We start from the raw sequence: 16,279 nt of genomic DNA, 5'->3' as shown, positions 1-16,279 counted from the left end.
CTAGCAGAAAGGTCAGGAATTTTAAGAAGGAAATGAATTCCTTAATTGAAGATCCTATAAGAGTAGCAGAACAATTAGATCAATTTCTAGGGCCTAATTTCTGCTCATGGATGGAAATGCTATCTATCATGGGTATGTTGTTTCCTGCAGGAGCTCTTATAAGAGGCTCAGAAAGAGTATGTCAGAAGGGAGATGAGAAACAAAAACAAAAGGCTAAATTAATGGTTTCAACAGTGGATCATGTAGTGAAACAAAGAATTGGTAACAGAGAAAAGAACACGGAAGGAAGGTTGAGCCATGGAGGGAGACAGAGAGAGGAAAGATCCCAAGGATAAACTGTACTGATTATTGTCACTGTCACTGTGATTGTTAAATGTTTGTGTTGTGAAAGTGTTACCTAAGAAGCTGTCATGGGACAAGGGGTCTAAAGAGATAGCGACAAGAGCCCCTGGGCTGTATTTTGGCTCACTGGAGAGATGTTGCTGGTGAGCCAGGGGGAATATTGGATAAGAAATCAGGAACATAAATGATGAAACAGAACCAGTTTTTATAACTGAGTCTCCTAATCGTGAGACCAAGTGCTGGGTGTTTGTGGAAACTGAAGAACTGTATTGTTTGACTTGTGGGTTTTGAAGGGAGTGGGACAAACTGTTTTAATGGTATATGGAGGTGTAATTGTTGATGGTATATGATATGTGGAAGTGCAATTGATGATGGTATGTGGAAATGTAATTGAGGGTATGAAAATGGCAAAAGGGCTAAGGAAAACAATGAATCTGAGATATTAGGGCTTGTGATCTGTGCTGGCCAAAGCAGATGGGTGCTGGCACAAGAACAACCCCTCACACTGCCCCCCCTCCTTTGCAGCTCAGAAACAGAACTCTTGGAGTGAGAGAGCCGGGAGCCAGAGATTGTTGCCGTGAGCAGCATGTTACTTGTGAACTGGGAAGGGAGGGGACAGGACGCTGGAAGTCCTGTCCCCTGTCCTTCATCTGCAGAGATCTAGGAAACCCGATATCCCAGTGTTAGCACTGGAGGGCTCCAGAGGGGAGGAGGTGAAACTGAAATATAATGTTAGTAGCTTTTGTAACGATGAAAGTTTGGAAAGTGAAAAAGGTTTGGGAAAGACACAGGCTGAGGAAGGCAGAGATGAGCAAGATGTAACAGGAATGTCAGGACCAAGAAGAGAGGTGAGGGATTTGGAAAATTGATTAGCAGGGAAATTGGGAAGAACAACAGCAGCTGCTACTGTTGCTGCACTAGAAAAGAGCCCTAGGACTTGGAGATCCCCTGAGGAAAAAGCAGGGAGTCTGGAAGGCCCCAGGGAGGGTTCCACCCCCACTGGACCAAAAGCAGCATGCAAATAGCAGAGGAATGAGACATTGGTGAAGAAACTGTACCCAGCTGAGTGGGGGAGGGAACCACCTCTGATCACAAAATCTAAGTGATGGAACCTGGGAATTTAACCTTAGCAGACCCACTGCTAGGGTTAAATTGGTTAAACTGAAACTAGGGGAGCAGGGTAAAGAGCTTTAATTACTACCCGCAGACAATTTTTCTAGCAGTAGTAGGAAGCCACTACTGGCCAACAAGAAGCAGCTTACCTTTGGGGACCAATTAAATACAAGCTGGGAGGATAAGTAGGAATACATAAATTATATACACCCAGTGGTGGCAAATCCATACACTTCATTAACCAAGTTAAGGAATGAGTAGGTGGAGTTTACCTTCTGGATTTGAAGGATGCATTTCTGCCTGGTTTGGCCAAAGGATTTGCCTTTGAATAGGAAAACCCCAATACAGAGAGAAAAAGATTCAGTTAACCTGGACAGTGTCACCGAGGATTGTGAGAACAGCCCAGTGATTTTTTGAGAACCAGTCAGCTCATGAGCCCAAGACTTGGGTTTGTCCATCCCAAGGTGGAAGTTTACTGCAATATGTGATGCCACAGTAACAAAAGAGGACTGTGTACAATGGACTGTGAGTTTGCTGCATTTCTTGGTTTAAATGATTATCAAGTTTCTCAACAGAAAGCTCAAATGATCCAAGAGAAGGAAGGAAGCAATTTGCTGAATGCCTTGAACACCAACACAGAGCTACCTCCGAGCCAGCAGCATGTGACTGCTTGGAGACTGTCATGCCAGTCAGCTAGACCTACAGGAGGAACCACTGGATGATGCTGAGGATTCCTGGGTTCATCGATGGAAGCAGTTTTGTGAGACAAGGAAACCGTAAGGCAGGATATGCTACTACTGACAAGGAAATAGAAGTAAAACCATTACCTGTGGGGACTTCTGCTCAGAAGGCTGAAATAACTGCCTTGACAAGAGCCTTAAATATATGGACAGATGCTAAATATGGATTTGGAGTGGTACATGCTTATAGTACCACCTGGAAAGAGCAAGGATTGCTCACACACAAGGAAAACAAATTCAGCATGGTGTAAATCTACGAAAAAGCGTGGATATTACACATTGTAAAGGACATCAGAAAGGTAACACTGTACAGGGAACTGGAAATAAGATGATGGATCAGGTGGCAGAACAGGCAGCTGACGGAAAAGAAATTGTTGAACTGGCTTTAATTCCAGACGGTAAACTTCCAATTTCTGAACCCAAGTCAGAAGGTGTAAAGTATTTTAGAGGGGATAGGAATCTAATTAATGGTTTAGAAGGGAAGAGAGCAAGCTGACAAATGGGTGCATACCTGGATGGACACACTGCTGAGCCCATTAGTATTTTATGGAAATTGGTCCTAAGGAAACATAATAAAACATACTGGGGGAACAGACGCTACGAAGTATTTGCATGATCTGAGTACCAGGAACAGGGAACAAAAGGGACCTATTGGGAAAGAGAACCTTCCAGGGCAACAATGGCAAACTGTTTTTTCAGAGTTGCCAAGAAAAGGGGGGTCTTGTTATATACTAGTTCTAACCAATATCTTTTCAGGATGGCCGGAGGCATTCCCTTGCAGAATTAATAAGGCTAGGGAGGTGACAAGAATTTTGTTGCAAGAACTTTGTTGCTAAGGTGGTGCAGAAAATAAGCAGGTTATTGGGAATTGGTTGGCAGCTGCACACACCATAAAGCCACTAGAGAAAATGAATAATTTGATCAAATTAGAGATTGTTAAATTGGGGCAGGGAGCTGGCCTGTAAGAGGACGGCTCAGCCTCATTTCTCGTCAAAGAAATAGTATGTGTGTAGGATTTGCTTTAGCCTGGCTCGATAATTCATATCTTAATATCACTCAAAACACGGCACAGAGGTTAAACCTCTCTGACTGCCGGATATGTATGGCTCTATCCAGGAAAGGAGGAATGGAATTCACCAGGTATGGGATTCCAAGTACTAATTGGACAGCTTGTCGCAGTAGGTGCGCTCATGTAAATTCTACAAAAGAATTAGGGGAATAAATCAGAGCTGTTGTGTCTATATTGGCCAGTCTCGGAGGGTGGAAACGGATTTAGAAACATACACGACTGATACATCAAGTATCTCTTGATGATACCTCCGCTGGGTTTACAGAGCTATGGGGCAAATTAACCAGTTGGTTACCAAATTTTGCATGGCTAAAGCAACTCTTTGTGGCTTGTATTATTGTAATCATCCTGCTAATTTTTATGTGCATAGCAATGAAGTGTGTATTATGGCTATGTAAAACCTCTGGGAATAACTATGAAGAATGGAAAAGGCACAAGTTAAGGCAGAAAGTGGAGAGTGGAAGTTATTTCAAATCTTCCCTTTCCCGGAATGGAGTAATCTAGCAAAAGAATTTGCTAGGTTCAAGAAAAGGGGAGATTGAGTTCGAAAGGACAGTCGAAGGTTTAACTACTGCATGGGGCTGGGGTAAGTAGAATGTAAGGCAAGATAAGAAAAGGAACTCAGCGAAACTCCATTATCAGCAGGGATCAGTACAAGGAACCAGACGAAGCCGGAGTGACTCTGAAAAGCAGCAGTGGGGTGAAAAGGGCAGAGTGATGAAGACGCCGAGCCTTCATCCAACGACCACCAGGAGGAGCTACAACACATGCCCCAGGGGGAGGGACCGTATACAAAGGAATTCCCAGGAAATGATGAATATGTAGATGGGTCCCGGGAAACCTGCTGAATATGTATAAGCTTGGCTTTTAAATATCTAACATTTCTGCCCATGGTTATGTGAGTTTGGTAGGGCAGCGACCCCCCTCGTATCCGTTGTGGGCGCAGCACCATAATAAACATACCCGCTTTATAACTTAATCTTGGGTTATGGAGTTTGATTCTGCAAGTCAAGTTAGTGGGTTAATCTAATTATGAGCAGCATTTATGAACAGCCTGATGGGGGATCTGCAGAGGGTAATAGAATCTGTTCTTGAATTATGAAATTGCACACACTACACATCTGGAAGCTGTCATGGGACAGATCGCTGCCTTGTAAATGCATGCTGAGTGTTACAATATTTTATTAAGCACTCCCAATCTGTCAGGGTTTACAGGAGAGTAGAGACTGAGAATATTTGGGATCGTTTGTGGCTTAGAGCCATTAGCTACTTCCACCCACTTATTGTGACATTATTAATAGCAAAATAATCTCAAGAGCAGAACTTGGCTTAGGTGAGATCTTAGATAATAGGAGTGATATTCACTAAGGGTCAAAACCAGAGAGCCAAGCCCCAGGCAAACACAGGGCCATGCAGGACAGCTCCGGGCTGAGCTGGTAAACGTGTGCACTGCTCCTCAGAGGAGCAACTCAGACCAGGCCAGCCTCAGTACTGCAGGTCTGTGCAAGAGGAACTGCTCAGGAAATAACCAAAGGAGAAACGCTACCGCAGAGACACGACACTGATCATTGCTTTCCTCAGCATGGTTAGTGCTAAGAAGGGTGCTATGCACTGCACATGATATTGAAGAGCTTGCACCTCAGAGAGCTATGGACATGGTAACAAAAGCTATCTGCCAGAACAGAAAATATGAGCTGTACTGCTGTGCTATCCCTTCTAAAACTCAAGCTAACTGGTTAAAAACCAGTACCATCAAGCTTGCATGACATCCAAGGATGCTTACAATTACTGCCAAGGTTAAGCAACACCGTAATACTTCCGGAGTCAGAATGGCCAGTTAGCTATCATGACCCACCATCGCATACAAGTCCATGTCTGGTTAGGCACACAGGGATGGATTTCATCCCATGAAATGCAATCCTCTGCTGAGGAAATCAAGACTTGGCCTGTGAAAGAAACTTTGCACCAAGCTTCTTCACCTTCTGGAGCCACAGCTCAACAAGAAGATTTGAAAGACTTTACCTCCAAGGTTTTGGCTCCTTATTAAGCTATTGCATGCCTGCTTAATTCAAATCCCCATCCAATCACTAAATATGTTTTTTTTCTTATGGGTCATTATGATTTGATTTACGGCATCAGTGTAATTGTCAGAATTACTGTGGGTAATTAAAATACAAAATGCATGCTGCCAGAGGCTTCAGTCACTCTCAGCACCTCATTAAAAATCAGAAGCTGACCAAATTATAAATAGACTGGTTTGCACAAGTTCACAGGGAAAGTTAATTATGAAACTTCTCCTTATGCACTCAGAGCGCACACTATCAGTCATGCAAATACTTTAAGTGATTATACTGTTGTATAATGTGGAGTCAGATTAGAACATACAGGTGGGTGCGACTCCAGTTACCATACACAGCACAACTGTACTTCGCATGGTGAATGTGGGCCCCTAAAATTCTTATGGAAGCTTGATGATAGATGCAGGACAAGGGCCTGGGGAAGAGAGAAAAGCTGCAATTTCCTGAGAAATAGGGAAGAAACTGAGGAATGCACGGAAAAGTAGAAGTTGCAAAGAGTAAGGTCTATAATGGCAAGCCTGAAAGAAACAACAGAAGAATGTGAACTGAGGAGAAGAAAGCTTCAGAAAGAAACTGGGATAAACTTTGGATTAGCTGTAGTTAAACTCATAAGGAATGCTGGCTGGCTAAAATCAGAGAAAGATCAGGTGCCAAATATAACGAATGTGAAAACAAACTGAAAATCTATAGGCAGGAAAGGCCTCAGCCCTTGTCCTTACCTAGCAGTAGCCTGAATGTTTTACCCTCCAGAACAGAAAGAAACAAAATGAAAACCACAGAGGAAAAAAAAAATAGAGGCTTATGTACAAGGTCTAGCTTAAATTCCATCAAGAATTAAATTGCCGATGAAAGTGTGCTGTGGTCCCATCACATCCGGGGACTTAAAACCCAAACGGAGCATGCTTTTGCCTATTACGAATTTTGATCAAAATAAGCATGGGACCCATCCTTCAGGGGCAGCAAGCAGACTTGGTTTTCATACAAAGAGGCAGTGCAGTCTGCACAGAGCAAGTCTGGGCATATGCTGCACGCTGCAGAAGTAACTTTCCTCCATCAGGCCTCCGCTGGAATATCTGATCCATCACACTGATTCTTGAGCTGTGAGATTCAGTGACGAAGAGAAAGACGTTATTGTTCCACAAGCAAGATGCAGCCAGCCTGCACTGCCAGAGCCAGCCCCGTTTATTTGGGTGTCACCGAGACCGAGAGGAGTTATGTTCCAAAAATAATGCTGAATTATATTGTGTACCCGTATGAGATCTGGGGGTTGGAGGTCTGAAGAGAGAAAACTTGGGGGAAAGTATGTACAGATGATGTCCCTACCTGAATTTTCTAACCCAGAACTACCTAATTAACTGCAGGTGCATTTATCAGTTCATCACATCTATCGCTTCATCCAATCTGCCCTCTTGACTCTAACAAGGACTCCCCAGAAATGCACAGCAAAAACGTGGGCCTTGCACAACAGAAAGCAGAATGCAAAATATCCTCTTCTTCCTAGAGGAGCTCCCTGCCTGACAGCAGTTCAGACTTCCAGAGCCCAAAGTATCTGCCCATTTTCTTCTCCCAAACTGCAGAAGTGCCACTGGCGTCATTCAGGAAGGATTCTTTTGAACATTCCACCCCTATCGAGAGATAGGTATCCGCATTATTCCACGTTCCTATAAACCCTCTGAGGTTGGGCTATCACCGAAACACGCCCTCCACATCTTCCCCATTCTAGCAATAAAAGTAAATCCAAAGGAATGTGAAACTCATCTAACGCGAGGTTTCTTTGCTGTGCCAACTGACTGCTAAATTTTCCAACGAGCCCCCACCCTGTGGCGTAAATACCAGGTAGTGAGCAAAAGCACAATGTGCCTGCTGACAAAGGGATCTCGCTCACTTTAACAACAGTTTCTCCACCTCTATCTAGCTCCTTTTTCTTGAGAACACAGTTTTACACTTGTCCTTCATACAAATAACCTGAGGGTGGGAATTATTCAGAAGGCTCATGTTTGACACCCCATCTGTTCATTTCTGACAGCGATATATAATGTAAGGCTATAAAAACTTGAAAAATAATGCAACATAAAAAGGGATTGACTCGGCTCCAAGAGGCCATAAACAGTAACAAATACCGTTGTATGACTTATTTCGTGCTGTAATCTTTACAGTAAGTCATCTTTCTGACATTTCCTTGTGACAGGTTTTAATAATATTAATGCCCAGAGCAATCCAAATCATCACCATAGACATATTTATCAAGCTGCCAATCCAAGTAAATGAAATTCTATAAGCAATAATGTAACATGTTTAAAGGAAGCTAATAAAACAAGTCAGGAGAGAAATATTACTGCAAAGTATTCTCTCTCTTATCCGGCCCTGGATTTTATACTGCCATAATGCAAATCTTCCCCTTTGTGATTTATCGCTCCAAAAATACCAGTGACCTTTTTGGGATCTCTTGCACAGCCCTTCTCACACATTTATAAAGACTGTGATGCATTCTGCCAGATGAGCTGAGCTGGAGCACTCAATGTTACCGCTTTGTTTTGCCTTGCCTTTGGCTTGGGGAATGATGGGCAGCGTTAGAGTGGGATCTTAAGTCTTAAAGATTTATTCAAGACTGACAAGCTCTAACAGAGGCATGGCAGGTATTTATTAGCAATTATCCTGGAAGTAGATAATTACAATTAAGAAGGAGCTAAAACTTGTTTCTTTAGCCTGGGTTCCCCTTTAATCTAATTCAGTTTTTATTAATCCCTTACCTGGCTGAAGTGCTTCTACACCGAGACAAAAGGGAAGGAGACGCTGCAGAGCCGCACGCACGGAGCCTTGCTCACAAACATCCTTTTATGCCTCACTAGAAACTGAGCAGGAAAGAAAAACAAGAGTCAACAATTCTGCAAAACACACACCATTACATTTGTCACACCTTAGGCAAGACTGCGGAGAAGCCATGAGTAGTAAAGCAAGTGTATCAATGCCTCAAGAGCACAGGAGGAGCCCCAACAGGTCCTGCTGTATTCCCTCCTGGATGAACTTCGTAGCTCACCCAGTCCTAACCCTCTTGTGTTGTGGTTTTTTGTCTGTTTTTCTTGGTTATTGTTGTCATTGTATTTAGTATTGGTTTGTGATTTTTTTGCTTTAATGATGCTAATTAAGATTTTTCCCTGGATATAAAGATCTGCTGATTTCCAATGAGAAAGAAAAAGAAGAGTGTATGAGCACAGTGCATGTCGTGCTGAGGGAGATCCCCTTTCATTAGAGCAGAATGCACCACCAGCAACACTGCGGAGACCCGAACGAGAATCATTTTGAGCCTTACAACAGGTCAAGTCCAATTCTTTCCCACCACACTTCACCGCATTTCCCTGAATTATGGTGTGATTAAATTTTTTATTGATTAGCTCATATGTAAGCCTTTCTCAACCTTAGATGCAAGATTCCAGTTTTTTAAACAGAAATCAAGTATTTAGCAGGCTAAATATCCCCACAGACAGATATTTTCAGATGGGCCCGCAAAGGGGCAGAGTGGGAGGTGCCCAAACTCATTCTGAAAGCACTGCCTGCTGCACACAGCAGAAGCAATCCCCTGGGTATACCCAGACATCTCAGGAAATGAGACTTGAGCTCAAGTCCCCATCTTCTCATTATCACATTGCAGTTTGCCATCTTACATCAAACAGAGCAGGGATTTGAACTTGGAGCTCCCCTTGGCTGCTGTCCCAACTATCCTAATTTGGATAGAAAAGGTCAGTGTTGGCTTTTCTATTAGCAGAACACTCCAGGTGGTAAAGCTCGGCTTGATCTGAAAATGGGCAATTGCATCCAATTCTAATTGGGGTTTTAATAATAATAAAAAATGATTGGGATTGATTTGAGAACTGCAATGTTATGAAGAGTCAGCTCCAAACAGCTGTATTTCACACTCTGAGTTTTCCTCTATGACTTTGGAGACCTCACTTCACCCTTTCCTCCTTCCCTTCACCACTGTTTAAAGCAGAAATCCTTTTAACTGTGCACACATACAGCATCTAACCTAAGAAGGCTCCAGCCCCAGTAGAAGCCTCAAGGCACCACTGTAATACAAATAATAAATACTGCAACTAGAACAATATGGTAAAACACCCTCCCCAGGGAAGTGCTGGAAGACCATTCCCTGGTGTCATTTAAAACTAGACACCAGAAAACATCCCTGCCCTGACTGGGTAGGATATAGTGTCTTTTTGATATGGTGATGAGGGAGAATCTTGATGGGAATGGGAACAACTATTTATCTGCACATTTGGCCATTTTTTAAAGGGATTTCAGGATCTCTCTTAGTAACAATTTTGTTCCTCACTGCTGAGCAGCAGCAGAAGTCTCCGGGAAAATAAATAAATAAATAAGAACTGCATAATCCCCAAGGTGTAATCCCAGAGCACAGAAACTCACTTCACTTAAATACCTCCCTCTGGCATAATTGACTTTTCATGCGCATGTTAATAATGGTATTTCAGCAGGTTGTAAGGGCTTGTTCTTCTCCCCCCTGCATCCTCCCCTTTGGTAAATTTTGTTATTGGGCATGAGGAGGGGGAGGGCCACATTATAAACCTAATTATACTTTCATTTATATTTAACAAGTCAGCGCAATCTGCTAGTATGTGTGTATGTATTTACCATGCAGTCCCAATATATACAGCTGACCTAATTGGTTGTAGGACAGCAGCACTGAGCAATGTTTTATTGTCCTGATAGCATGTCTGTGCTGGGGACAGCTGCTAAGATGCAAAGCTCTCCGGAGGACACCTTACAACCCTTACCATACTGACATTTGCCTTTGCTGCTGAAGCATAAGATGGGATTTTGCAGGGAGGGGAGACATTATTTATGAAACCTCTTCAGTTCTACAGTGACTGCAAATTGCTCACAAGCAGAAACAAGGTAAGAAATAATAGTTTGTGCATCTCTTCCCCTGCTAGGTTCCTGTCTACTCGCTGCAAATTCTAGCACAACGCTATTTGCCAATATGTCCTGTCACCTTCTTTAGTGGATGTAGGAAAAAGCATAACAGCTTGCTGTTACTGACAGCTCAGTTTCAGACCATGATATTCTTCCTTATGATGAATATAGCATCTCAGGTTATGAGGAGTTCCAATGCAAGTCAAGTGGGACTGCTCAGCAAACTAAATACACTGTAGTTAAAACATTGCAATTCACACCTCGACTTAGACAGAACATGACTACACTCTGCCACTGGTTTGTGAAACCTGCTGGAAATCAGATTCCTCCAGCCAGGAAGAATTCAGTGGCATAGAAAGGACTCCTCGAGCATGCATTGCTGATGCTAGACAAAAAGGCTGTCGGGTGAGATTTCTCTTGGATCACCAACTGGCTTTTAGAGCAAATATCATTTAGGGCATACCATAGATTGCTACTCTTCCATGTTGCTGCCAACAGCACGCTGCAGTTAAACATCAGAACAAGCAAAACTCGTGTTGCCTATTCACATTCCTACATCCAGCTACTCTTGCCTTCACCCTGCCCTCTGAAAAGCAGCAGAATAAATGCGTTCGTGATTCCTCTGAATTATGCTTCAGTCTAGAGGGCAGTAAGCACTTTCTTGAGGTGTACCAGTTCCTCCCTTCACTTTTCCTTTGTACCTCAAATTGGTATCATGAGTTCATTGCATCTCATGTATGCTTATAGGCTCTGATCCTACAGGATAGTGTTTGAGCTGAGGATTTGGATGCATAGACACAGTTTTGCTTTCTAGACTGATCAGTTAATCAAGATAGGGAGAAACCATAAACCATCCACTAACAATAGCAGAAGAACTAGGAAGCGGGCTGTTCCTGCTTCCCACACAGGTTCTCAATGAGTAAGTTCAGGAAATGCCTGTTCAGCACTCACACATCTTTACATTTCTTACCCATCAACAAATCTCTGAGGGGGAAGGACACTAAGAGACCTTGACTTTGTAGGTTCTCCATCCAAAACAAGCGATTCTCCATAGCATTTCAGTTTCTCTGAAACAAAGGCAACGGAGTAAGATTGGCTTCCTTTTGAATACCCCTTGGTTGTGTTTAGACTGTGTCTGCAAATGGCCACTATACCATCTGAAGATTCTGACATGGCTTCAGAAATGCTAGGCAAAGGAGCATTTAACTGGTTATTCATGTAAGTGGTCAGAAACACAGCACAGTACTATAAAATAGTATTTCTATCTACTATGCACTAAATGGTCTTAAGCATGGTGAGCATGTACTTATTGCACCATCTCATTCCAAAGGGGGCTCCTTTTCTTTTTGAAGCATGGTCCTTCATGGAAAGGAAAAATAAGCCAGAGAATAGGCAGAGTACCCAGTACTCTGTACATCCTCAGTACTGTACTGTCCTGAGTTGAAATTATTAATGACTCTATTCTCACGATGTCTCTGAGAGTTGAACCTGTTATAGCTGCATCCCTTTCCCAATAGGAAACCAAACTTCAGAAAGGCTAGGTGGCCTACAGTCCCAGATTGAATCCAAGGAAACAGATCAAGAGAATGAGCTTGAGCTTCCCAAATCCTAAAGTAGCAATTTAACAGCTGGAACGTCTTTTCTCTAACATTTGATCAAGTAATTTCTGGGCCATAATCTGAGGTCACAGGCCATTAAGACCAGCAGTAGAACACCAGACAGTGATTTGAGGATGTACAGCTGCACTCTCGGAGGTTTCTAAGTCCCTACCTGCACCTCCTGTTTTCCACAGCAATGCAGCAGGTTCAGGACATACAAAGCTATTCCTTACACTCCCCTGGTCTGTGTCTTTGTTGCTAATCTGCATTCCTCCCCTTATTGGTGTTTGACAGGAGGTGCCAGGCTTTTCATGTCACATGTGTCCAAACACATCCAGTGCATTCAGGTGGGGAAGGAAAGGGTGGACTGGAAGAACTTTCAGACACAGATCTCTATCTCACCAACTGACAGGTGAACCCTCTCACATACCTTCAACTTCCTTGTTTGGTTGCAGCTGTTGCCAAAGCACACTAACTCGGATGAAGCAGCTAGTGATTCTAAACATACCCTGGCAGAAGAAGGGACATCTCTGAGTGGGTGATTTGTCAACCTTAAGCTGTAATTACTCTGCACAGGTATGCTAAATGCACGTGCATTTAGACTCGTAACAGGATAGCTCCTTCTACAGCCCTGTGTTCAACGAGTTGGGAGCTGGAAGGGCAGAGAGGGAGCTCTCCAAGGATGCCACGTGACACTCAATCAATCCCTCTAGGTCATGAAAGTATCATGAGACACGTCAGAGAATGAAAATCCTTCACAGCCTGTCTTACACAGGCAGTAATAAGTAAACGTCTCCCAAAACAAGATAATTTGTTTTAACTTACAGCCCTCTAGTAAGCCATTCACACTTGTTAAAATAGCAAAATGATTGCTCTTTTAGCTAAAGTTCACAGCCTCAGGCTCCTACATTAGTTTTTTATTCATGACAGTGAACTTGGTCTTCACCAGGTACACTTTCCTTTTTCCACTGCAGGTACTGGAGGCATCCTCACCTACACCAGCTGGAGTCTTCTGCATCTAACCTCCTTTATTTCCCTTCCTCCCACAGTGAGTCTGGATGCATCTAGGACATTGAGTACTGCTTAAACTGTGTTATATTGAGAAGGGAGGAATCAATCAAAGTAACTACAGTTAAGCTCCAATCCATCTGGAATCCTGGGGAAAACTGATTGCAAGGTCTTTTGGCTGGTTCCTGATGCAGCTCAGGCAGCCATCCTTTCTACTGCATATCCAGTGTAGAACTGCAGGTTTGCAAACAACTGCTCTTTACTAATACGTATCCTGAAATGCAATCTTGTCCTTTCAAAATCTAAGCTTGCCTAGGAAAGCAGAATAAAACCACCCAGGTGGAGAGAGCTCCCACAGTATCGATTTATTTCTATTCCTTTGACGCTGAATTCTATTAAGATGTCTCCAACACTTAAAGAAATCTCTTTTCTGGGAGGTAGCTGGCTTTCAGGAACCTCAGCTGCATCTAAGTTGATAAGTGTGTGGGACTGAAAATGGGCTCCAGTTTCCCTTTCTACATGACATTACTACACGGAGTCCTCCAGGTGTCAGTATGTTTCTTCTCGCTGTGTGAATGAGTTTTGCCTTCATCTCTGCCATCTGCAGTTCAGAGACATGTTTTGTAATGGGGCTTGGCTGCCATCTGCTGCTTAAATTATTTGCAAGTGTTAGAAATAAGCAGGAGTATGTGTATGCTCTTATTTAATGGAAAGCTCCTTCTCAAATCTTTAAAGCAAAGCACCATCGCCATGGAGGGGAGACACCAGAAGAAAAATTCACAAGTGGACATCGGTGTGCATTTTGGCCTTTAGTGCCTCACATTGCTGCAGTTAAACAGAGATCAAAGAGGCCACATTTTCTGTCTCAGCAGAAACCAAAACCAAAGCAAAGCCCAGGAACTGCCTGAAGGTGGAGTTTGAGGTGATGAAAGCACACGATGCTCTGCTTTGGATTAGATGTTATGATGAATCTGCTCTCTCAGTTCTCCTAAGTTTTGCTGTCTGCAGAGCATACACCATCAAAAGCCGCCTCGCACAAACCCCACAGCATTTTTCTGATGTCACACTCAGTGTTCCCTATTCTCACAATGGACAGGACCTAAATGCACTTCTTCATGGAACCTTGACCAAGAAACTAGTACAAACTGGGCACAGAATTCTTGTTTCATACAGCTCTATCTTTTGCTGTGACAAACCTGTTAATAATTAGAGTGCAAATCCTGAACAAAGTGTATTTTGTCCTTTTTTAGCCATGAAACTTTGACTCCTAACGCAAAGCACAAAGAAGCCTTCAAAGTAGTACCCATAAGATTTATTAGTACAACCAGAAAGATCCTTGTTTTACCAGGTAAGGGCTGTTCCAACCTGTTCTTATTCTTAGTATCCTTATAACCATGATAACTAGTTAATAAATATACAATCAACAGATATTGATTTGACCTTTTTTTTTTTTAAAGTCAGACATGGATTTTAAAAACTTACCTGAGAAAGTTTTTGAGTGAAGTTTGCTTCCACACTGACATTTTTCAATCTGCTCTGGATCCTGTGTAATCACTGTGACGAGCTTTGCAATAAAAATGTGCCCTAGAAAACAAAACTGAATTAGACAGAAATGAATTATGCTTAACTGATCAGATAATAAATGCACTTGTCTGCTCTTGAAAGTATTTTCTGTTCTAGAACTTTTTCTCCACAGAACAGTAATGAAGTACCTTACCTTATGACTTCTTCAAAGGAACGAGCAATAAAAAACCCCATTGTATTCTGGCAAAGCTTTATCTGTGAAGATGGATTGATCAGGATAGCGCTGTATGGAGAAACCATCAAAAGAACAATCGTGGTTTGCCTGACATTTTCCACCTCTGCTGTGAGAATTCAGACTAAATGATCACAGCAGTCTTCTCCCACCTTTACATTTTATTTTAATTCCCTTTGTTATAATTTCTATGACCCATGTTAGTTTCTTTTTCCCTCTTGCTTTCTCTTCTCATCATTCTATTTTCATCCAGACAACATATGAGCTCAAGAAACAACGGATTGAGGTGTGGCCTGTTTTCCATTAGCACTGAGCACCTACAACACGCACTGGCTGCTCTCGGTGTAGGGTTCCTTCAGCATTCGCAGAGAAGTCCCAATGTATTTCACACAGCAGTGGTTCCCCACACTCCTTTGTTTGCAGAGTTTCTATTCTACAGCCATTTCCTTTATAAAAGTGGAAAGAGTAATAATTGCACTCAATAGTCTGCCTTTTCTAGATGATTTCTCAAGCTTTGTAAAGATCTACGGCACTCATTTACTCTCCTTTCTGAACTAGTTCCAGCTTCCCCATTAGGATGTCTTGTGTTTCATCATTAGAACAGACGAGAGTGTTGTCTGGCCCAGGACCAGATCAGCTTTAGACAGCAAAATCTCTGCTGCCAGCACTGACAAATTATCCCTTTATGACAACACTTTATAGCATTTAGGAGCTAAAACTCATGTGGTTAAAAGAACATGAGAAGGCGTTTCCATTACCCATGAAAATAAATATGCTTGATTTGCCACAAATCAAAGGGAGATCAATGACACTTATGCTGAGTGCATACGGAATGGAAGGTGAAAATGGTGTCTCATCCCCCACCTCTTGTTTGAAAGGAGGCAGAATTTTTTTTTTGTGTATGGTAAAATTCAACCTGGCACTTAAGCAACTAGGAATGACATCCTTATCCCATCTACTAATTAGTGTGCGTAGGGAAATAAGAGGTTGGTCAAATCTGTGCAGACTTGAGGGCAAATCTGAGTTCTTTGGAAAGCATTAGTTTGGAATTTTTTGACTTCTTACTAGGAGAGCATTCTCCCTGACAATTACCTCTCTCCTTGACTGCCGAACTTGAGCTCAATCCCCAGGAGGACAAGGTTCAATTTTACAAAGCACAACCTAGGGAAAGAGACCAAGTCAGCCACGCTATCTGTCTGCACTGTGGAAAGGTACATCCGGAAGGAAATAACAGAAAAATGTCCACATCTGTGCCACATACTGACAAACCTCTATAAAAGTCATGTCTGCAAAATCATTGGAGAGCTGAAAAGTCATTACTTTGTAGTCTTTGTCTCTCAGAACCATCTTGTCCTTCAGATGTTTTCTCTTTGTCTAAAACAATCGATCATAAAGACAACGTATTTATTCAAGGCAAACCAAGTAGGATGTGTAACCTAACACTGGGACATTGCTCTAATCATAGAATCATAGAATTGCTCAGGTTGGAAAAGAACTTCAAGATCTTCAAGTCCTACTGCAACCTAACCATACTACTCTAACGACCCACCGCTAAATCATGTCCCCTAGCACCGCATCCAAACGGTTTTTAAACACATTCAGGGATGGTGGCTCAACCATTTCCCTGGGGAGCCTGTTCCAGTGCTTAA

The 16,279-nt window shown here is 42.6% G+C and overlaps 2 long non-coding RNA genes across 3 annotated transcripts in view; one reads left to right on the top strand and one right to left on the bottom strand.

The window, feature by feature from the left end:
- LOC110389357 overlaps nucleotides 1-4,243 on the top strand; it is a 6,134-nt gene extending 1,891 nt beyond the window's left edge. Inside the window, exon 2 of the long non-coding RNA XR_002433173.1 lies at nucleotides 3,907-4,243. This is a non-coding gene — a long non-coding RNA (uncharacterized LOC110389357). The remainder of the gene's footprint in view (nucleotides 1-3,906) is intronic.
- LOC110389355 overlaps nucleotides 1-14,579 on the bottom strand; it is a 30,338-nt gene extending 15,759 nt beyond the window's left edge. For both annotated transcript variants that reach the window (XR_002433170.1, XR_002433169.1), the window contains exons 1-3: nucleotides 14,357-14,579; nucleotides 11,239-11,335; nucleotides 8,093-8,194 (exon numbers count right to left, since the gene is read on the bottom strand). This is a non-coding gene — a long non-coding RNA (uncharacterized LOC110389355). The remainder of the gene's footprint in view (nucleotides 1-8,092; nucleotides 8,195-11,238; nucleotides 11,336-14,356) is intronic.

This window comes from Numida meleagris, chromosome Z (assembly GCF_002078875.1).
Source record: "Numida meleagris isolate 19003 breed g44 Domestic line chromosome Z, NumMel1.0, whole genome shotgun sequence".
Lineage (NCBI taxonomy): Eukaryota > Metazoa > Chordata > Aves > Galliformes > Numididae > Numida > Numida meleagris.
The sequence above is the reverse complement of the archived record's forward strand: the minus strand, read 5'-3'. Positions and strand labels throughout refer to the sequence as shown.